Here is a 23,537-nt window from a genome sequence, read left to right as displayed (position 1 = left end):
GAAATTTTAATAAGGAAATATTTAATTCCTCAGCCAAAAGTGAAGGAAAGCTCTCTCTGCGGGAGAAGATTTTTATAACACGATGCCTGACTACTTGAGAGGAAAGGTTATTCAAAAGACATAATTCCCTGAACATTTTAATGAAACCAGCATTTTTTTCTTCTTTTTGGAAGAAGGCTAATTAAACCGCAGGAAGGTGGATCAGTGGAAGTGAATGTTCTAGATATTTGAGTATATATATATATATATATATATATATATATATATATATATATATATATATATATATATATATGCGTGCGTTTGTGTGTGTGTGTGTATGTGTGTGCATGTATGTATGTTTGTATGTAAAACATAGTAACATCCACTACATATTAAGAATTGGAATAACTTTCAATATTCAATTATTACTCAGCCATAAACAACGCAATTCCAATAAAGATGAAAGATTGATGTAATGAAATAAAAAAAGGAGATATATATATATATATATATATATATATATATATATATATATATATATATATATATATATATATATATAAAGGTTTTTTTTGCCACGAAGGAAAAAAAAGAAAAAGCGAGATAGCGAGTACTTTCGGTCCAATTCGGACCCTTTACTGAGGCATATGCCTCAGTAAAGGGTCCGAATAGGACCGAAAGTACTCGGCTATCTCGCTTTTTCATGTTTTTTTTTCCTTCGTGGCAAAAAAAAACCTTTATATACATAGCATCACGTTTTATATACTTCGTGATCAAGTTATTCATATATGTATAGTATTATATATATATATATATATATATATATATATATATATATATATATATATATATATATAATTCATTGAATAGAATGGCTTTTTCACTGTTAACCCAGCTTTTTGGAAATTGCTTCATATTTTCTCATTATTTTCTTTACTTCATCGTTCAGGTTACTAATGGACACATAATGGGGTTTCTTCCATTTACTCCAGTATTTTTACACGCGACAGCTGTTTCGCCAACCTATACGAATTGACGTTATCAAGCGTACTGATACAAATATGTTGTTGTTGTTGAAGATTAAGCTGACTTTATGCCAGCACGGGCTCTTGCTCACAGAGCAGCCCTTAGGTCATTTGAATATTTGCAGGCGAAAAGGTGATTTTTAAGGATATGCGGTGCAAACTTTATTTATGATATCAATGGAATATTGCAGGTTTTGTTTTATGTTATGATTTGCAAAGGAAATGAAAGGTGAAACAGGCAGGGTTACAAACCCCTGTAAACCCTAAGGTACCCATTAGTGAAAGAAAAAGATCGATAGTAGCGAGTCCTGGCGAGTCAGAGAGAGCCAGGAAGGAAAAAAGAAAAAATTTTTCGTCGTAGAGCGGAAAAAGAAGACACTAATCTATGGAGTTCAAGTACCATATTACACTTTTACGATAATAGAGAAAAAAAAAAAAGCGCGATCGTTAGCAATAGGGAACGACGAAAGAAAAAAAACGAAAAATATTATCAGTTTTAGAAATAGTAAACAAAAGTATGCAACAGCTTAAGCGGTAGTTAGAGTGATAGTTGAAATATTCGGTCGTTTAGACGTGAGGCGGCCGAAAAACGGAGGGGAAAGGAGGATTGTTTAGTAGTAGAAAAAAGCAGTTATTGCTAAAAACAGCAATTTTCGTGAATGGGCAATTTCTATGGCGGAGTTCTGAATCGAAATTCTGATGTGAGGAAATCATCTGGGAGGGGGATCTCAAAAGTTGAGGGCTTCGTGGAAGATCTCTGAAAACAGTTGGTAATTAAAAGTATGGAGATTGTCGGAGAGGGCTCTATGTGTAAAGGCATTGAATTCGTCGTAGGTCATCAGGCGCTTTTTGATTCCTTGTTCTCCTACGAAGACGAATTCACTTCCAGAGGCGACGGATTTGAGTTTTTGCTTTGAAGGTCTGGGTTTTCATGTCTTTTCTCTGTTTTGTGTTCCCATTTCCTTATGCAAAATGGGAGCTACAGCCTGGTGTCTGGATTTCCATTTCTTCAACCGTAGCTTTCTTCCGTCTGGGTTCCTGCTTCGACACGAGCAGGAGTCGGTGTCGTCGGCGATGCGAAGGCTGGGGGTATAACCTGAGGGGTTGGGGGATCAACTGAGGGGTTGAGGAATAACCTTAGGGGTCGGGGGGTCTGGGGTTGGAAGGGGTTTGGGAATTGGAGGTTGGAGGGAAGGAAAGGATAATGGATTTGGGATGTAATGACGGGGTTTAGGTTTGGTTGTAAGGATGAGGCGTCTGGTGGTGGAGGAAGTAAGTTTGTCCTTTTGGATCAATCCTTGGTTCGCTTGGAGGTCGTCTTGGGGGCGGTTGGCGCTCTTGAGGCCTTGCAGGTGGTGGAGTTATGCCCTTTAACCTCCAGATGTTCTCCAGTCTGACATGGAGAAGATCTGAGCCTACATGCGTTTTGTGACGTCATGAGGACGGAAAGGTAGTACAATTGCCAGATACCTAGTTTTAAGTATTTACAAAAGACTATAGTGAAACATAAAATAAGACAAATAAATAAATATGTTAACAACAGAAATTATATCAAAAGTTGAAAGTAAGTTATTATATACATTATACAAAAATATATATTAATTACATATATGTTTAATTCACTGAATGTCAGTGTGCAGCGTGCGCTCCTGTCCGCGTGTGGTGGTCTTGTTTCACGCGGTTGAAGGGCTGCTCCTACATGAGGGCAAGGATCAGTCTGCTCACGTTGGATGTTTAAGGTTGGGGTGTTGCATGGCGATGCTGACTGTTTATGATATCAATAAACGACGTAGTATGTTGCCTTCCTTGTGTATTATTTTGGTGTTTGTGAGAAGTTCTTGTAAGGATGGTTTTTTATTTTTTAGTGTGGGTATATATATATATATATATATATAATAGTATATATATATATATATATATTATATATATATATATATATAAATAAAGATAAATGCCACGAAGGAAAAATAAACGAAGGAGTCTGCGAGATCTTTCGGCTGAAAAGCCCTTTACTTAAGCAGCTACTTTTTGGTGACCAGACATGTTACTATTACGAGGTTTTTTGAGTTAGTCTGTAAGACTGGATTACTTGATTGATTGATTTATTTATTCATTGTTAATAAACGTTAATGTTATGACGCAACTCTCTCATTTTCAATACCTGTTAGAATGGAGAGAAAGAGGTGGAGAGAGAGAGAGATTGTCGGTGCTAGAGAGAGAGAGAGATTCCTTGGAGAGAGAGAGAGAGAGAGAGGGGATTGCCGAGAGAGAGAGAGGGAGAGAGAGAGAGGCTGTGAGTAATGATGTGTGGGTTTGCCTTTCGCTCGTGTGTGTCTCACGTTCCTAACTTTCGTGATTCTGTTATACATATATATATATATATATATATGTTAATGGGGGGATTTCCCCCCCATTATTCATAAGGTAAGCGTGAGACCACACACGAGCGAAAGGCAAACCCACACACATCATTACTCACACAGCCTCTCTCTCTCTCTCCCTCTCTCTCTCTCGGCAATCCCTCTCTCTCTCTCTCTCTCTCCAAGGAATCTCTCTCTCTCTCTAGCACCGACAATCTCTCTCTCTCTCCACCTCTTTCTCTCCATTCTAACAGGTAATTGAAAATGAGAGAGTTGCGTCATAACATTAACGTTTATTAACAATGAATAAATAAATCAATCAATCAAGTAATCCAGTCTTACAGACTAACTCAAAAAACCTCGTAATAGTAACATGTCTGGTCACCAAAAAAAGTCTACACACCCTCTCCTCCAGGAGTACCAGAACCGTCTGTTTCAAAGATACAGAACATCCCCGGTAAGTACACACCAAGTTTAACAGACAAAGTTAATAAAATGGAACATCTTACAAGATATCAAACAAGCCATCCCTTTGGCTAAAGTAACTCAACACTCACCCAAACAGCTGGATCACTATAAACACTTAATAAAAAAACTCCCGGCGAATGCCACGGCATCTTGCCTGTGACTTGAAGCCCTCCACTTGTCAAAATCCTCCCATAGGCTTGGGTATGACACTCTTAAAGGGAAGAGGCACACACGCACATACGAACCCACAGTTCGTTAGCGCCTCGCAACACTAGTTGCATCCAGTTTCACAAAGGCACTTTGAGAAGAGTTCATAAACTCAGTACATTGACTTGTCGAACTAAGCATTTTTATCTCACGCCATCCCCAGAAACTCATTGATCAGCTACTCTCAGGTCGTTACCTCTGCACTGTTATTCTCCACATTCCATAGGTCAAAGGGAACACATGGACATATTATTAATCAAAAACCCTAGGCCTTACAGATGCTCGGCCCCCACCTAATATGCTAGCCCCGCCTAGCAAAAAATGCTTATAAACACAAAACACTGGCCGGCTTAAAAATAAAATACAAGTAAAAAACTGCACGTCTCTGGCATTATAAAATAAAGTCTTATCACGCTTTATCTCCCAATAACACAAGACGCATTTTCTCTCATATTTTCTGCATTAGGATTCTTGAATATCCCTCTTCGCTTGTCTGCAAGTAGCTGAACAGACAGCAACAGGCTATAGCAGGCTGTAGCAGCTGTAGGAAGACGGAATGCCTCCCTCATCGTAGAAGACTTCTCACGGCTTCTGCAGATCCCCAAAAGACACGCTGTAGGACTCTCTTGATCACCCACGTGGAAACTCTTGTAATCACCCTGGGCAACACGACAGCAACCTCACGGCTGGTGGACGTCTTGCTGGTGTTGGGAAACGACTTTTTTTTTGGTGTGTGTTAGTATGTCAGTCAAGTCACTGGTCAACCTAAGAAAATTAACCCAGACATACTACTTCTATCAAACAATGATCTCAAAAAGTCAGAAATACCAACTGAACGTCTCCCAATTAACTCCCTTCAATATGACTACTAAATCATAGGTCATTATCGCAACTCTCAAAGGAAAAAGAACACCAAGTTCTCCAACTCAATTCTCCAAACTCTCACATCAGCACACACACAACTCAGAAATCACAGCAACTCCACAGACTTCTGTACTCACATTTCAAAACTCGAATGTGCTCACAAGAAAAAAACGAAAAAAAAAATCGTAATGAGTCCAAGGAAAAAAAAAAAAAAAATCACGTAACCACACCCAGACCCAAAAAATGTTCTTCTCAAGCTCTGATATCTGAAACAACCCACAAAATCAGTAAAAATCTCAATGTTTAACAGCGAAAACCCCTTTATTGCTCAAAAATTAATCACAATGAGACTTAATGTCAAACTCCCATTTACGTAAACAGCAACCCCCGATAAATCACATCTCCCTGTAAAATCAAATCTCCCGTCCAAAAAAGAAATGCTACTTAAAACTCAATCCCCCAAATTATATCTCTCAAGGAAAAGGAAGAAAAATAATAAAAAGATAATCACAAGTAGGTTTCCCCAATCACAAAATACATAATACATGTATAATATGCATAACTCCCCGCGTTTTCCCCAAGAAATGCTCCATGTAAAGCCCCGGAATTTGCCAGAAAGCAAACTCTTACCCATGCACTTTCATGAAATGCTATTGTCAACATTTCCAGATATTGCAAAAATTCTGATCTATCACCATCAGAGGAAAAGAGTCAGCACACGGCTCATCACATCGTTTGTCAGCAGAAAAATCGCCTGCGGACGTATGCTCTAACATCAGCATGAGAATTGTCTAGTCAGACACATAAGTTTGGAAACTCATGATTCTCTAGAAAAAAAAGGTCTAACAGACACATTTCACAGAATTAACTCCAGGATATGACTAATGTGTTCAAAAATTTGTCTCGAAGACTTATTCTCTCAACATGACTTTACCCAAATTATATTTCTCCAAGAATAAAACACACTTGTGACATAAAAATGCACACACATTCTCCATAGGCTCGTAATGCAGTAATGCCATTCGCCTCTAAATAGTCACGAAATCAAAAAAGAGAACCACAGAAATCTTCTCTTGGCTCAAAAAAAAAACTCCCATAACCACAAAAAAAAGATCACCCGCCAAAGATTAATTCCAACTCCATTATGAGACACCATATTAATAATAACACCACTCCGGTTATAAAAATATTTCCTCCATTTGGTTAAAAACCAACCCCATTATATTATTCTCTTATTTCTCCAATAGCCACATGTTAATAAAAAAACAACACCACTCCAGGAATAGAGAATAATCACCTCTATTTCGGCAAATACAAAATATTTACCTCTATTTCCCCAATAACTCCATGTGGAATAAAATAAGGCTCCAAAAAATATATCATCCAAAAAGGAATATCAAAAAATGAAATCCTACCTCCAAAAAAATGTGCACTCAAGGCAACTAACTCACACACTCACAAATATTGCCCTCAAAAATGTGTCTCCACTTGCAACAAATATGGCTGCAAAATAATTGAACTAATCATAGCTTATATCACATTGGCAAATATCAAAAATGGCCAAAAATATATCTCCAATATATTATATCTCAAATTATAACTCCAAAATAATATATACCTCCAATTATCTCTCCAAATTAATATATCTCAATTCTCCAGATAATAACTCGATGTTATAGTCAAAAACTATAAAACTCTCTCCATTTAGCATAACTGCTAAAAAAAAGTGCAAAAACTCGGGAAATAAAATCTGTCTAGAAAATTCTAGAAAAAGTCACCAATGTGCCACAACTCATAACAAAAACTCCCAATACAAAGTGTCTTAGCCAAGACTTCTCCATATGCACTACGGCATAGGCCACTAGAAAACTTAACCAAGTTTCTTATCTCTCACAAAGTGTCACAAATACAACAAATGTATTGTGCAAGAAACTCACAATTTCTGGAGCACAAAATCCATCCAGAAAAAAAAAAAAAAAAAAAATGTAGTGCCATTACTTATTGCATTCAAAACGTGCAAAAAAATTCTCCCATATATTTCTCTACAGCATCAAATAGCTGAAAAACAAAAACACATTCCCGAACAATGACTCTAAGTCACGAACTGAGATATTAAAAAAAAAATATTCACACCAACTGGAGAGAAAAAATAAATTCAAACTTCACCCATGATAAAAAAAAACTTGTTTCAAGCGATGGCTAACTTCCAAAAAAGGAGAAAAGAAAAATCAACGGCCATCTGTAACTATTCTCCCGTGACTCACTAGAGTTTCAAGCCAATTATCTGCTGAACTCATAAAAAAAAACCAATAAAAAAAAAATAATGTGTTGTTAGTTCCTCCCAAATTCACAAAAGATTTCACTCCCTCGATAGCATTAAAATCACCCATGTATTAGTATATATATAAAAAAACTCAGTATCAGAAACATCACTATCAGCAAAATCACCAAAATTTGCTATTATCAAAATCACCAGTATCAGTATAAAAAAAACATCACCAATGTTAATGCATGTCCATTCTCCAAAAATTAAGTACAAAATTCACCACAAGTTCAGCAAGATTCAACACAATTCCCCAAGATTCAGCCAGATTCCTCAAGATTCAGCAAAACTCATCATCGTGAATGACCGAAATATTCTCCAAAGCTACAAAAACTCACAAATAATTAACACAAGACTTCTCCCATTAATTCATTGTAATAATTCTCCATGAATAATTATCTGTTAATAATTATAAAATAATCTCCTTGAAATATCTCAATCTCTCGTAAAAACAAGTTCTCCCGTAATGATAATTATACTTAAGCAAAACTTCCAGTGACACATCTCAAGTATATAATTAATTAATATAATAATAATAACTCTCCATAGCTACAATTCACTTGCAAAGATCTCAAGTAAGAGTGAAATTCAAATAGCATACACAGTAATGCTGAACCCCATGACATGCAACTTCTCCGGATGCAACACCATTGCCACACAAACACAGATACACACCAATCATCGGCATTTCAAAGTAATTTCTCCAACACAATAAAAAAAAATAATCTGTGTATCCCCCTTATATTTGTGTCTTCGAAAGCACAAGGAAAACATACACCCACACAATGTATTTCAATTCTCTTTTATTTCCTTTCTCATCATCCAAGAGAGAGAGAGAAAAAAAAAAAAAAAAACAAAAAAAAAAAAAAAAAAAAAAAAAAAAAAAAAAACTTTTCTTAAAAAAACTCTACGGGCGTTTCACTTCATCAACTAATCAATCAGCTGATATCTTAGCATTGGAAATCCATTGTCAAGGGCAAACCCAAACCCCCACACCCCGACAAAGAAAAAAAAAGGAATTCACCCCCATCAAGAAAAAAAAAGTTTCTCACCCCAATGAGCGTTGACACGCCCCCGTTCAAGCGGATAGAACACTCCTGAGGCATGCACTAGTACCCATCTCCCCCTTAAACAGTGTCTGTGGACCCCCCTCTGAGGAATACACTAGTACCATCTTGCAATCCCCTCTAAGGGAGGCCAGTATACCCCTCCATGCAACTATCACCCAAGGGATGCCAGTACCCTCGCAATGTGCTGAGCCCGTGAAATTCAGTGACCGCTCTTGTCTCCAAGCCAAATATGCTTATCTAAGCACAGTTAACATGCAAAAACACTCTCTATACACTCTTATGTGTTTTAAACAAAGACGAATACATCTATTATAAACACGCGTGAATAAAGAAAACACGTCACTGCTACTATGGGGAAAGAAAAAAATGTTTTGACCTCTTGAACCAATCCCATTACACTGAAATATTTAAAAAAAAACATACATAACACTCTTTAACACTCACCATTCCATAACGGGAATTAAGAAAAAAGAACTCGGAATTCGCGTAAGACACGGCAGTGATACATGCACTAACAACAACACCCGTACGGGCCATCTCGCGGATGCACTCGTCATTACACAAGCAAAAAGTCATATTGATTGCGCCCACTGCTCCTAGGCTGACTCCCCTGGGAAAAATGCTGAGTCCAATAAAATCCTTCCCACTCCCTTCACAGCTAACGGATAGATATTTCTCTTTTTTTTTTTGTTTTTTTTCCACCTAAGTAAACTGAAAAACTCAAACAATCCCCTCCATATTATTTAACAATTTTCCACAATCCCACAAAGGCTGTGTCGTTCGAAAACTATCACTAAACCATAACCCCTTTATTTTTTTTTTTTTAACTGGTCACCTATCTCTTCATTGGCGTTCCCAGGCATAAAAAAAACTCTTTTATACCACCTTTTAACCACTAGCCACCAAATCCGTAATGGGGAAATTCCCGCATTATTCATCTGGTAAATGTGTAGCTCGAACCGAACATCAGGCAAACCAATACACACAGCCCCTCTCTCTCTCTCTCTCTCTCTCTCTCGACAACTCCTCTCTCTCAGCAATCTCTCTCTCTCTCTCCACCTCTTTCTCTCCATTCTAACAGGTAATGAAAATGAGAGAGTTGCATCATCAAAATAAAACATTTATTAACAGTGAATGAATAACGAATCAAATTCTATTAAAACCCCAACAGTAAAATGTCTGACTGTGTGCAGTCACCATTAGTCTACACCCCTCTGGGACTCCCTGTCCCTCCATTGCCAGAACCGTCCAAGCAGCCGGAACACTTAAAGCACAGTTAATAAAAAAAACTCCCGGGTGAGCGCCACGGCATCTTGCCTTTCTCTCGAAGACGCCTCTATCAAAATCCCCCTACATAGATTTGTGTAGATACACTTTTTAACAGAAAGAGGTGCACATGCACATACGAACACACAGTTCGTTAACGCCTCGCAACACTAGTTGCATCCAGTTTCACAAAGGCACTTTGAGAAGAGTTCATAAAACTGTCGTACATGACTTGTCTAACTAAGCAGTTTTTATCTCACGCCACCCATAGAAACTCATTGTCAGCTTTCTCAGGTCTTCGCCTCTACTCTGTTCTTCACATTGCATAGGACACATTGGCAATATATTATTAATCAAAAACCCTAGGCCTAATATGTATATATATATATATATATATATATATATATATATATATATATATATATATATATATATATATATATATATATATATATATATATATATTTCATTTCACTCTTCATTCTTTAGTGCAGAAATGAACGACTTCGCTCGATTCTTAGTCTTTTTTGGGAGGTGGAAGGGGGCGGGGGGCGGGTCGACAACATGTCTGAGTTCGCAAATTGACTCTGTCTGTGAACTGAGTCATTAAAGTTGAATGGTTCTCGTTTGGTGAACGTACAACATAAGGTGGCTAATTTGGCAAATTTGGTTTCCAGGCTGGGCAGATGACCGACATCGAAATATCGCCCATGAAGGAATGGGACGAATTCGGTTCCTTTTATCTGCTGTATGATATTAATCCCTTCAGGTCATTCCGGTTGATGATATTTTTCGGTCCGAGCGCATTGCACCTGACCGTCCTCTCCCGATAAAGGGGACATTGGAGGAATTGAAAGCCGTTTTGTTAAATGTCTCGTTATGTTCGTCGATTATTCCTCTCCTAACAACTTATTGATAGTGCAACTGCAAAAGGTTTTCCTTCTGCTACGCCTTTCAAACCTTTTTACTGTCAGTTTCCATTTCAGCCCTGAATGACCTCGTAGGTCCCAACGCTTGGCCTTTATAAATTCTATATTCTGTTCTATCTATTACATTCTCTACTTTATGAATGACAGAGTATATAATCTCCTTTGCTTCAAGTTTAATGTTCTCATTAGATTCCCTTTATGGCCCCTAAGTTGGGACAGGGATTTCAAAATGAAAGAGAAAATAATAAAACAATTCAATAGGTTTTGACTAGATGGGAATAATTGCCTCTGGGGATTCTTTTCAGCACCAACATTTATCTAATTATATAAGTCTTGCTAAGTCATTGTCTCAGATTTGACAAATATGCAAAGTGGGGAAAAATCGAGCCTGGAGAAGTGGCTTATGACATTATTATTCGTCATATTTCATCTAAATTGTGAAAATAATATTTCAATGGCGGTCCGCTGCTATTTAGGAAGGTTGGGTGTAATTGCAGTAATGAATGTGCATGGGATCAGTGAAGAAAAAAAAAGATAAAGTTGTCTAATTGATGGATGTGTTCCATATTCTTTATCTACGAAAATCTCTTTGATTTTAAGGATCAAAGGCCACACCAATGCTGTGCTTAAATGCCATTATTGAAAAAAAAAAAACATAATAATATTGTTTAAGGTGGCACTGAGACTGTTTCCATCGTGGGGTAATACCGTTAGTGCACCTCACGTGGCGCAATGTAGGCGTTAGTAAAGGATATATATATGTGTGTGTATGTGTGTGTATATATATATATATATATATATATATATATATATATATATATATATATATATATATATATATATATATATATATTTATATATAGAATGATCCCAATCTTCTTTTGGAATTGCGTAATCTGGTCCTCACTCGACCAAGAAAGACTTCAAACCTTTATAATAACTCTTGTAAACCCTGAGTCCATTTGAGAAATGAGATGTTTATATAAAAAATGAATTCTATGTGTTTCTGTGCTCTGTAAAAGATTCCTTCAGTTCTACGTCGGGTCTAGAGTAGAGGAAACAAAGTTGAGTCTGAATTATTCATCACGAAATATATTTGTATTGGCGGAGGGAGGGAGCTCCTGTTTCACTCATGATATTGGGTCCAGACTTGTATAACTGAATCTCTCTCTCTCTCTCTCTCTCTCTCTCTCTCTCTCTCTCTCTCTCTCTCTCTCTCTCTCTCTCTCTCAGATAAAGAGGTATTATATAAATAGTGTTTCTACAAAGTCAGTAGATTTCATTCAGTCTTAAATGTACTTTTAAAACAAACAAATGGATTTTAATCTGATATTAATTGATAAGATCTAGTCTCCCAATTCTGGTCGAAAGCTCCATTTTCTTTCGAATATTTGCATCAACGAGAAGCGAAGATCTGGATCTGAAAGAGATCTTTGTAAAGCTCTTTAACGTATTACGAATAAAACTCGCTGTGAGAAACCTTTCTGCCTTCCAGCGCTTGAGATACGATGTCAAGTCAGGATTACATATCTGTTTTGCACTTTACTGCATGAACTACACTTTTAAAAGAGGCCTGCAAATAGAGAGAGAGAGAGAGAGAGATCATAATTCCCCAGTTATGGCACCCACAATGCAAGATTATCGCCATTCGCAAAAATTCATGCGCGCGAAAGTTGGCGTCTGTCTCTCTCTGAAAACGGGATCTCTGGAATATTTTTGAGATTCTGAGTTACGAGGGAAGTTGGTGAATCCTTTGGAGGAAGAAGAGCCAGGGTAATGTCTATGAATGTGTGTGTGTCGTCGTCCAAAACATGTGCACCTGTTCCATGAATGAAAGGAGACTTGGTCTCGTAAACTGAAACTTCGAGAATCACAATTCCCAGACATGGCGGGATTCCAGAATCGTGTGAAGTGATGAAATGCAGAAGAAAAGGCGATCTGACATAGTCCCTTGTATCAGATCGATCCCAAAGAGTTTACTTCTTAACTCGTGATGGAAATAAACGAAGAAAGTGATTGGAATATGGTTTAGATATGTCCACTGCTTAAGTAAGTGTAGATAAAGATGGTGACCTATTTCAATGACAGTCATCTTGGAATTGTTGAGATAGACCAGTTTTTAATGTTATTAACGACTCCCATGAGTAATTATCGAGTAATTAACATTCTCAAGTTTTCTCGACTTTCCCAGAACTGTAGACATAAATATGTAAAAGACTATCCCTTGTGTGTAATACATACCACCTTCTGTTTGGATGCGTGTTTATTTAAATGTATGTATAAGTTTACGCATAAACCACAATATGCATTCTAAATGTAAATATATGTGCAGTCTTGTGTACAACAGTAATGTTCATTCTGGAAGTGAACATAGTCACAGGTTTGTCTGAAAATAAAAAATAAAATCATGAACATTTGACTTGACTTCCACAGTGTGTGTGCTGATGACATAAAGGGAATGTTCGCTTTAGACCGATATATTATAGGGGGAGCTTGGTCGCTTAGAAGGTCACTGGTGTCATTTGGGAAGAGAGAGAGAGAGAGAGAGAGAGAGAGAGAGAGAGAGAGAGAGAGAGAGAGAGAGGAGGAATGAAGATAGTTTTACGCATTCACACACACAAAGGGAGAGAGAAGGAGGCACTTGAACTATTTATTGTTGAGCCAAATGTTATCAGTCCGCTATAAATAAACTCATCGCACATAAATTGGCTTAACGTAAGATTGCAGAGAATTGTTTTGTCCATTGAATTTGGGTCAACATTGGATAGGAAATAGTTCTGTGTCATTACGAGACTCGAGTAGAGTTATCTGTTAAGGACGAAAGAAAATCCTTTCTTAAAGAAGCCTGTTTTATATCATTACCGGACTCGAGTAAAGTTAGTATCTGTTAAGGACGAGAGAAAATCCTTTGTTAAAGAAGCCTTTTGGAGGAATGAAACTGTTACCAAACCTAATCAATTACAGGAGGTTATACATTCAGAGAGAGAGAGAGAGAGAGAGAGAGAGAGAGAGAGAGAGAGGGGGGGTAATTAATTCGACGAATCACTAACGCGTAATACAGTCCAGATTACGAACGTCATTTGTTATTCAGGTGAACTGAGGCACAGCATATGAGACTATTTAAAGACTCCTGCTCCAGCTGAGTGACTGAGACGCCATCAATTCCCGAGCATCTGAGCGATGGGAAGGACTCTGTGGAATTTCTTCTTCCTTCACGATTTCCTAGGTAATTCCTGCTAACTCTTCTCAAGGGGTGATTTGCCCATCTCGGGTTATAAACCACACACACACACACACACACACACACATACACACACACACACACACACACACACACATATATATATATATATATATATATATATATATATATATATATATATATATATATATATATGTGTGTGTGTGTGTGTGTGTGTGTGTGTATACTATGGTATCAGTGCTAAATGTTTCATATCATTACAGACGGTATAGTTGAAAACACCCCTATATGTTACTTCTCAGTTGGAGCTGTCAGGTTTTTCTCTCAGTTCCACTTTCAGCTCCATATGGTGCATCTCCTTTATTTTCTGCATCTCTTCGCCTTGCTGTCCAACCACTCTAACTCCAACATTTCACTGCCTTTACACTGAACGACTGAAGGCGCCCAAACTTCGAGAATTATCATCGTCACTGATGTTGGAAGAGAGTTTTGTCTGGGCAGCGAAACCTTTGGAGATGATTCAGGCGGTTGTCACGGATTATATTATACTCGTGAGGCTCCTCTTGGTAAGGTGTTGCCGTCTCTCTCTCTCTCTCTCTCTCTCTCTCTCTGTATATATATATATATATATATATATATATATATATATATATATATATATATATATATATATATATATATATATATTTCCTACAACTATATATATATATATATATATATATATATTTCCTACAACTATATATATATATATATATATATATATATATATATATATATATATATATATATATTACCTACAACTACTTAAGGATTTTACATCATTGTGGAATATATACTATATATATATACGTATATATATATATATATATATATATATATATATATATATATATATATACGTATATATATATAATATATATATATATATATATATATTCCACAATGATGTAAAATCCTTAAGTAGTTGTAGGAAATATATATTACTTGAAAAGTCAATTAAGGGTTTCAGTCAGCAAGACCACAGCTGATGGTCGAAAGCTTTAATTTACTTTATAAAGATAAGGATATCTTTATGCAACTACAGAAGGATTTTACATCATTTTGGATCATATCCCATTGACTTAGAGGTAGACATAGTAACTAGCTTCTGCGCTTATATATATATATATATATATATATATATATATATATATATATATATATATATATATATATATACATATACATATATATATATACATATACACACACACACACATATATATATATATATCATATATATATATATATATATATATATATATATATATATATATATATATATATATATATATAACCCGCACTGCCACCATCCGAACAGAGCTTCTAGCCCACATGTTTTTACCTTTTCTATCTCCGTATTGTGGAAACGTTTTCCTCAACCCGGAGGAGAGGAAAGTGGAATTCCTCACCTGGAGGAAAAAAGTTTTGACTCATTGTTTGTCCTTCTTATCTGAGGGTCCAGGATTTGTGGCGATAAAGATCGCAAATAGCCCAATAAAAAATTTCATAAGTAAGATAATGGTTTTTCAGCAAAAGTAATATTTTTTCCAATCGAGCCGTGTACGTATTTAATTCCCCAGTTGAGATCGTGTTGTTGTATCTAGAACAAGTTGCTCTAAAATCAAAAAGGGGAAATAACTGCACCGACTGAACTTGTGATAGACCTAAAATTCAGATTAACTCGAGCGTAAATTAGAACAAATTGGAAACAAACCTTTCCAGCTGTGGTATCAGCTTTCCGTTCCGAATTCTGACATGTCAGTCATTCTAAAGGACACTACACCCAAATAATGTCACATTTTGCTTTGCTGATGTTAACTGAATTATCAGTTTGACCAGAGATTGAAATACATCAGAATCTAATAGACAGAGATAGTTGCAAAAAACGACCAATAAACCTCAATTCGCACATATGAATTTATTTTTGTTTTAAATCGCGATTTAAATTGAACCATTATTAGTCTCAGAAAGCCATTCAATCAATCATTCCTGGAAGGCACAGATGCAATTGGTGAGCCCCAATTTTTATTGAGTGATGTTGGCCACCGGACGAATTGAGTTGTTGGTTCTCACAGTTTTCATGGGATCTTAGTCTGTGGAAGGCTGAACGTATTCTAATTTATTTTCCGATTGTGGATGTGTCGTTTCAGAGCAATATCTCTCTCTTTAACGTGTACGCACAAACACACACATATATATACGTGTGTGTGTATGTACTATGTATGTAAAGTTTGTTTGTATGTGTCTATATGTGTGTTACAGTGTCTTTCAGACACCATTAACACATCTATTACAAACCACAACAGCCGGTGGGTGTAACTTCCAAATAATGATATAAAAAGCTTATAACAAACTTTACGTTTGAAAAATAGTTACATGATTGTATAGCAGAAATAAAGCCGAACTACGGTTACCGAGCCAAACAGAAGCCAGAAAGAGATTAAGAAGTTACGGTAATTTACATCGTACCAAGGAAACGGGAACCTAATTGGTCCCTTCTCTGGGCTGAAGGGAATTTGTACTTGCCCACACGACGAAGCAAGGGGAATAATTAGTGGGTCCTCTCCTTAAATTTAGAGGCGTGAACTATAATACCCTTTAGTCTTCGGAGAGATCGATGACCAAATGGTTATAGAGGCAGTAATGAGACCTCTTTCCTCACTTTGGTTTCCTCAAGGCGAGGATTTCCTCACTCTGTGTAGAGCAATTACCCGGAGTGTCTATACATACGATATCTGATTTTGAATGAAGCTTTTAGAATTGCGTAGCAAATAAACTTTCCTTAAGCAACGAGAATGTTCATGCAACCTGAGGGAATTAATTTTTTTTTTATTTCCTACCACATCTAGACATTCAATTTACATTAGAGGTAGACAGTGTAATTCTCTTGATTAGACAAAAGAGGTCTTTTGCTTTTGAAGTACAATGTTTGCTTTCTTAAAGAAGTTTATTGCGGGGAAATACTGCTTTCGCTTAATATAAACGATTTATAAAAAGGAATTATCAGGCTTATTTCACAATACTCTTAATCTCGTCTCTTTCACTTCCTCATCTCTCTCTCTCTCTCTCTCTCTCTCTCTCTCTCTCTCTCTCCTATGTCAAGAGAGAGTGAGAGAGAGAGAGATGGGATATAGTTTCTGAATATCAATGTAATATTTACAAAAGAAAGCACACCAACCAGAAAAAAAAAAAATCCTTGTGTATCTCGTTCCCGCTGCATATAAGATTTCTCCACACACACACACACACACACACACACACACACACACAGAGGAAGGTTCTCCCTCTTTTGAATTCCTTTCATATTTTCATCTCCATTATCGACTGCATCAGGCCATATCCATTCAAGGCTGTTGCTGCTGCTTTTGCATGTGTTACAGACACACGCACACATAAACACAACATTGACCTCGAACGCTTCCCTCAGAGGGAGCAGATTCTTTATTCGGGCTGCATCGGATGTTGAAGGGGACGCTTCGCGATCTTTCTGTGTCTGGTTAGTTTATATATATATATAATATATATATATATATATATATATATATATATATTATATATATATTATATATATATATATGTAGCACTGTATGTTCTCCGCCAAGTGTCTTTTATCTTTCACAGCAACTTGTTACCATAACAGCCGTTAACGAGACAGCAAATGAGGACGAGCGGCCAAATGATCGGCATGAACGGAACTGCCTTCACGGACCTGTTAACCGGAGGAACGACCCATTCACTGGTTAAATATACTATCTGTAAATAAATATAAATTAGATGACGGTCCTGAAATCTACCAGACTTTGAGTAGGCTCACTCTATGCCACTGTACACGTAGGCTTACATATGCGCTGACCATACTCTGTAACATAGCTGGTATGTTATCTGTTAATTATTTGTTACTGTAACGTAACTAATCTTGCTTATTTGTCCGTTAATTGTTTGTTACTGTAACGTAACTAATGTTATTTGTTTGTCTGCTAATTGTGTTTCCGAATATATTTGTTATTGGTAATATTGTCTGATTGAACATTTGTTTCTGCTTGCAGGGTTGAAGGTTTTTGTCTACATGTGCAATAAAAATGAAAGAAGAAATGCTGCTGTGAGTTGTATCTTCCTTGGATTGCTATTTGGTAGCAGAGCGTTCACCACGGCAACCTTCAACCCAGTGGGCTACCAGCACGTTCCTGGGAATATTTACTACTGGGCTGGAGTGCAATTGCAAGGTGGGACATTTGTTTGGAGTTTATGTACAGTACTAGTAAGGGAATAAAGCGGGGCCAGGCAGTGTAAGTGATGAAAGTGACGTTCTTGATTATATTATGGGAACAGAGACAGGCGCAGGTGATGATGAAATGATGGATCGTGGTAATGATCAAGATTTGTTAACAGAAATACGTGGTGTGGTTAGGGAGAAGGATCTTGTTAATGATGAAGTGAGTATCGTAGTGAGGAATGACAAATAATGGAGGGGTTGCAAGAATTTAGGTTTTGGAGCAGGTACTTATTTGATAAAAGTGGTGATAATGATGAAAAGCCTGGGAAAAGGACATTGTAAAATTGTGGTCGGAAGTCGTAAATATTCAGAAAGTGGTGGATTTTAACCACTGCGAAAACGTGAATTCTTTTAGCCAGAGTAGGGGAGTTAAAAATGCGATTAAAAAGAGGAACAACCAGAAAATTTTTTGCGGTGAATGAAATTAAGAAAACCAATTTAAGGGTTAAAAGGATGGAGATAGTTGTAGAAGATTTCACTGTGGAAAACCAGAAGCCACTTTTTAAAGGGGATGTTGGCTAAGAGCTGGGTCGTCTTTCAGCAAATAATAACAAAGAATGGAAGATAGGTTGGAGAGATTGAATCGTTGTGGCAAAACAGATTCGCCTTGATAGAAGATGAGTTGGATAGGGTGTATAGGAGAGGGGCCTGTAATTACGCATGTAATAATTCTCTTTCAATAGTAAAAAACCTCCACAGCTCGAGAAAATGAGTGGGAGAAACAGTGGTAGGAAGGAAATCAAGAGATGGTTGAACAGGCAAAATTATGTACCAATCAGCTTAACCTAGCAGGCACTAATGCCGTAGACTATGTTAAAGTTAGTCTGATAGAGCCTGCTAGCACAAGAATACGCCATGCTAAGTGAAAACGTTTGAGGAAATGGAGACTAAGCTACTAGAAGCGTATGCAGATAATAAGGATAATCTAGAGAGAAGGAAAGATCTGTGGTGTGCACAACAGGGAATACAAGAAGGTGTTTGGGAGTATTTAGACAGAATAATTGACTTGGTGGAAGAAGCCGAGGGCAAAGCAGTCTGCTCTAAAGAGAGGGAAATCATTGAAATGTATGATTTTCGAAAAAGGTTTGAGGGACAGGAAAATTGCCTGTGATCTAAAGGATAAGATTGAAAACGGAGCCATAGATCAATTAGAAGATGCTGGTAGATTTGTGCAAGATAGAATGAAGGTTATGAAAAGAATTTGGTAATGTTTCTGACAGCCACTTGCATAGCAGGAGGAGAGATGATAAAGTAATTAAGTGTTGGACCTGTGGGGATCAGGGGCATGTATCATACCAGTGCAAAAATGCAGGGTTTTCTAGAGACAGCATAGAGCAGGATCAGGGGGAAGGACACCCGTATAAGGGAAAGCTAGGTAAAAACGGAATGCAAAATAAACAAGCTTTTGAAAATCAGTTTACTGGCACTTGTTGGTCTTGTGGGGAGGATGGTCATCCATTTTATAAGTGTAATCTATACTCTAGTAAGAACAGAGGGTTCAATAATGCAAGAGGAGACAAGATTGTAAGGAGCTGTCATTGCAGGCCGGTGATAATACCCAGGAAAACTTGTGAGGCCGGGCGTTAACTTGAACGTCCGCCAAGTGAATGTTTAATTAAGAGAGGGGACACTATGAAACTGACACTCACCATAGAGGGGAAGAAAGCTGTGGGACTTATGGATTCTGGGGCAAACTGTAGTTTGTTGTCGGAAAATTGGTATTTGGGGAATTTAAAAAACAAAACAAAAGGGGTGACATTGTATAATAGTAGTGACTACATATGTGATCTGAGTGGTAATGAAATTAATATAATAGGTCATGTCGCTGTTAATGTGGAAGTAAGTGGAATGGAACAGAATAGCTCTGTGTTCTATGTCAAGAGAGCTGAGAAAGGAAGGAATGGTCTTGGCAAGAACACCGACAAGAGTGCCTTGTGGGCATGAATGTTTTGTCTTTGCTATTTGAAAAATGGGGAGTCACCAAAAATGTTAACGTGATGGCATCAGAGAAAGAGGGATTAAAAGCTGAATATGGTCAAGTTTTGGATTGCTGTATGAGACTAGTTGGTCAAACTATGCAGGTTTGGCAGAGGGAGGATTTAGGATATGCTAGTGCTTAAGACAACAGAATAGAAATGTCCCGTCAGGTAGCAGGAAACTAATTAAGGTATACATTGATAGCCTAAAGGAAGTGCCAAAGGAGTATGTAGTTTTAGAGAAAGTAGCAGATGAGAGTAAAAATATGTTGTGCCTCCGGTGTTCAGGTCTTGCCCAGTTTTTCTATATGTGAATGGGGCGTTGGATATGTTTGTGTTGCTAATTGGTCTAAAGATAATGTCAGCATTGAAGCAGGCAGTATATTGGCCACGGTGCAACTTGGCATAGGGAGTTTATGGAGGATGATGATAACGAGAATACTGAAAAACTATCAGAAGGAAGAACTTCAAAACCACAGACGGAAGTTGGGAGTAAATGTCGATGAGAAAGTAACTCAAGTAAGTCGGATTTGTTAAGACTTGATAAGATACTCTACAAATATAAAGACTGTTTTTGAGCTAAATGATTCAGAACCTAGGTTTGATAAAGGGATGGGAACATTCCATTAGATTGTCCTGTGGGAAACCTATCAAATTACCGTATAGGAGAATAGCACCTACGTTAATCCCTGAGTCTAAACAGTTGCTTGATGACTTAAAGAAACGGGGGTGTAATTGAAGAAAGTGCAAGTCCTTATGCAGCACCTATAGTCCCTTGTGAGGAAGAAGGAGGGAGGCTTAAGGTTGTGCATTGATTATAGAAAAATTGAATGAAAAACTTTAAAGGATGCATTCCTCTTCCTAGAGTGGCGGAGTGTCTGGATTCATTGGAAGGAGCCAAATACTTTTCCACTTTGACCCTTGCGCAGGGCTATCACCAAGTTTTGTTAAGGAAAGAAGATAGAGAGAAAACGGCATTTTCTGTACCATGGGGACACTTTCAGTATCGTAGGTGTCCAATGGGTGTCTGACAACAGCCCAGCAACTTTTCAACGATGCATGGAGATATTTTGGGGGATATGTTTTTTGAATTTCTAGGTCCTTTATTTGAAGATATGATATTATTATTTCGAGACCATTGACGAACACTTATTAAGATTGGAGGCATTGCTAGAGACTTCCTCATTTTCTACTTTATTTTCAAGGAATGTACGTACTTGAATTCATTCTATTTTCTTTATAATGCTTTGGGAAAGGACAAATAGTAATCAATTTTATTTATGTAAATAAACTTATCTATGTTTTTGAAACACTTGAATAATTTTCACTTTATTTGTAAAAATGGAGTGAAATGGTAGTAAGGCCCTAAAAATAGATAGTTTGCTAAAATAAAAATGCTAGTAATTTTTTTTATGGAAAATTATGCTTTGTAAATTCTTAAACTCGTTTCATTTTCTTGTGACGATTTCTTTCAAAGATTTTGCAAATAATTTTTTTAATATCTGGCCAACTTGCAACAATGCCTTAGGATCTTTTATTTTAATATGCAAAGAAGTGTTTAAAATTTAAAATAAAAATCCAGAAACATTACCTCAGAGGATTGGAAGAAAGTCCTGATGACTGACGAGTTATCTTATTCATTATTGCTCTTCTTCTGTGTATCTTGTTCCTTAGTACTGGCTCTCTCTCTCTCTCTCTCTCTCTCTCTCTCTCTCTCTCTTTCTTTCTTGAGCAAGCACTCACTTCCTCAGATGTCTTGCCAGAAGGAACGGTGAACTGCGACTGTACTTTGACCGGCGTAAATAGCGACTTAAATGCCTATGAAAATATGCCAGAGGTCTCATGCAAATATAAATTTGTGTCAAGACTTTGATCTCAGCTTTCTAACTTGTTTCTGGTAATGCTCAGAGACCCCCTTTGGAGTGTTTCCCCAGACGAATGCAGTGTACAAACGTAGTTTTTTTCTATTGGAAGAAAGTGCTGATTCAAAAAAGTGATCAGTTCGCTCAAAAGACGGCAATCCTGGTGGAATTCTGCTAGGAGAGGCAAGACAATATTCTCAAGGCTATCAGGATTCCTTCCCCATCCCCCTATAGACATAGGCCACTTCGCCCTGTATAGGTTTATTATTTTCTTTTGTTTGATGTGAAAAAATGAGTTTAAATTGTATAAAAGAAACTCGTCAGGGATATGAATCAAAATGGAAAAAAAAAAAAGTCATCCTTTTGAAAATAAGTGAAACGAAAAAAGTCATCCTTTTGAAAATAAGTGAAACAAAAAAGTCATCCTTTTGAAAATAAGTGGAACGAAAAAGTCATCCTTTTGAAAATAAGTGAAAAGAAAAGTCGTCCTTTTGAAAATAAGTGAAACAAAAAAGTCATCCTTTTGAAAATAAGTTGGATAAAAGGGCAAACGAGTGAAGAAAGGATTCTTTTTATAATAGCAGATGAGTAAAAACCGAATAAGGGAAGTATGAAAGTACAGTAACACTCACGTGAGGATCCCAGTGCATGCTGACCTCGGTGGAAGAATTGTTCAGCGTTTACGCATTGGTTGCCTGAAGCCACTAGAGACCTTTGTGACCTTTTGGTGCCCACGCAGCTGCAACTGGAGACATGCAGACCCATGGCCTTGGTGTTACCTTAACTTGCCCAGCGTATGCAAGTGAGTGCAAACAACTGATCAATTTGGGAAGCACCAGAACTGAGTATATACACTCGCCAAATAAGAAGAGTTTTCCTTGTTGAATAATTATTAATAAATAAAGGGATTAAAAAAAAAGCCCCGAGAAGTGCATCAAAGAATCGGTAGAAGAATAAATGAAAAACAGCGATAGATAAATGTATGAAATTACAAATTCATAGCGAAGACGAGGTTGCCATGTGTGAATGCACCCTGGAGCAGAAGATGACATCATGAAATCGAAAAATATTGCCACGGCGCAAACAGGTTTTGTGATTTGCTTCCTTGGAAAGACCACCGTTCTCTCTCTCTCTCTCTCTCTCTCTCTCTCTCTCTCTCTCTCTCTCTCTCTCTCTCTCTCTCTCTCTCTCTAGATATAGATATAGATATAGATATAAGATCATTCTGAATTGTGTGGTGTGTCTGTAGAAAAATTCTGTCATTTTTAATTCATTCTAAATTTTGAAATTGTATTCCCATCATTCCTTCCACCTGTTTTTACTTATGTTTTCTTCTTCGATTCCAATTCTCTTCTTCTGTTTCTTCTTCTTTTTCTTTCACTTCTTCGATTCCATCTCCTATTTCCAATCTGACTGATTCCACAACTACTCCATCTACCAGTGGGGATGGAACACATATTGGTCTTCTTCTTGCCTCCCATCCTTCCCCCTATCACCCCCTCCCCCTTCCACCTAACAATTCCTTGACCCACCCCTTCCCTAATCCAGGTTACTAAGAGGAGACCCCCTCCTTCTCCACAAGACAGCCAAAGGCCTTTATTTTCCTACTATGACTGACTGCATGTATTAAGCAGTCTGCACCGAGTCCTCTCTCTCTCTCTCTCTCTCTCTCTCTCTCTCTCTCTCTC

Source organism: Macrobrachium nipponense, chromosome 34 (assembly GCF_015104395.2).
Source record: "Macrobrachium nipponense isolate FS-2020 chromosome 34, ASM1510439v2, whole genome shotgun sequence".
NCBI classification, from domain to species: domain Eukaryota; kingdom Metazoa; phylum Arthropoda; class Malacostraca; order Decapoda; family Palaemonidae; genus Macrobrachium; species Macrobrachium nipponense.
This window is presented reverse-complemented; position numbering follows the sequence as displayed.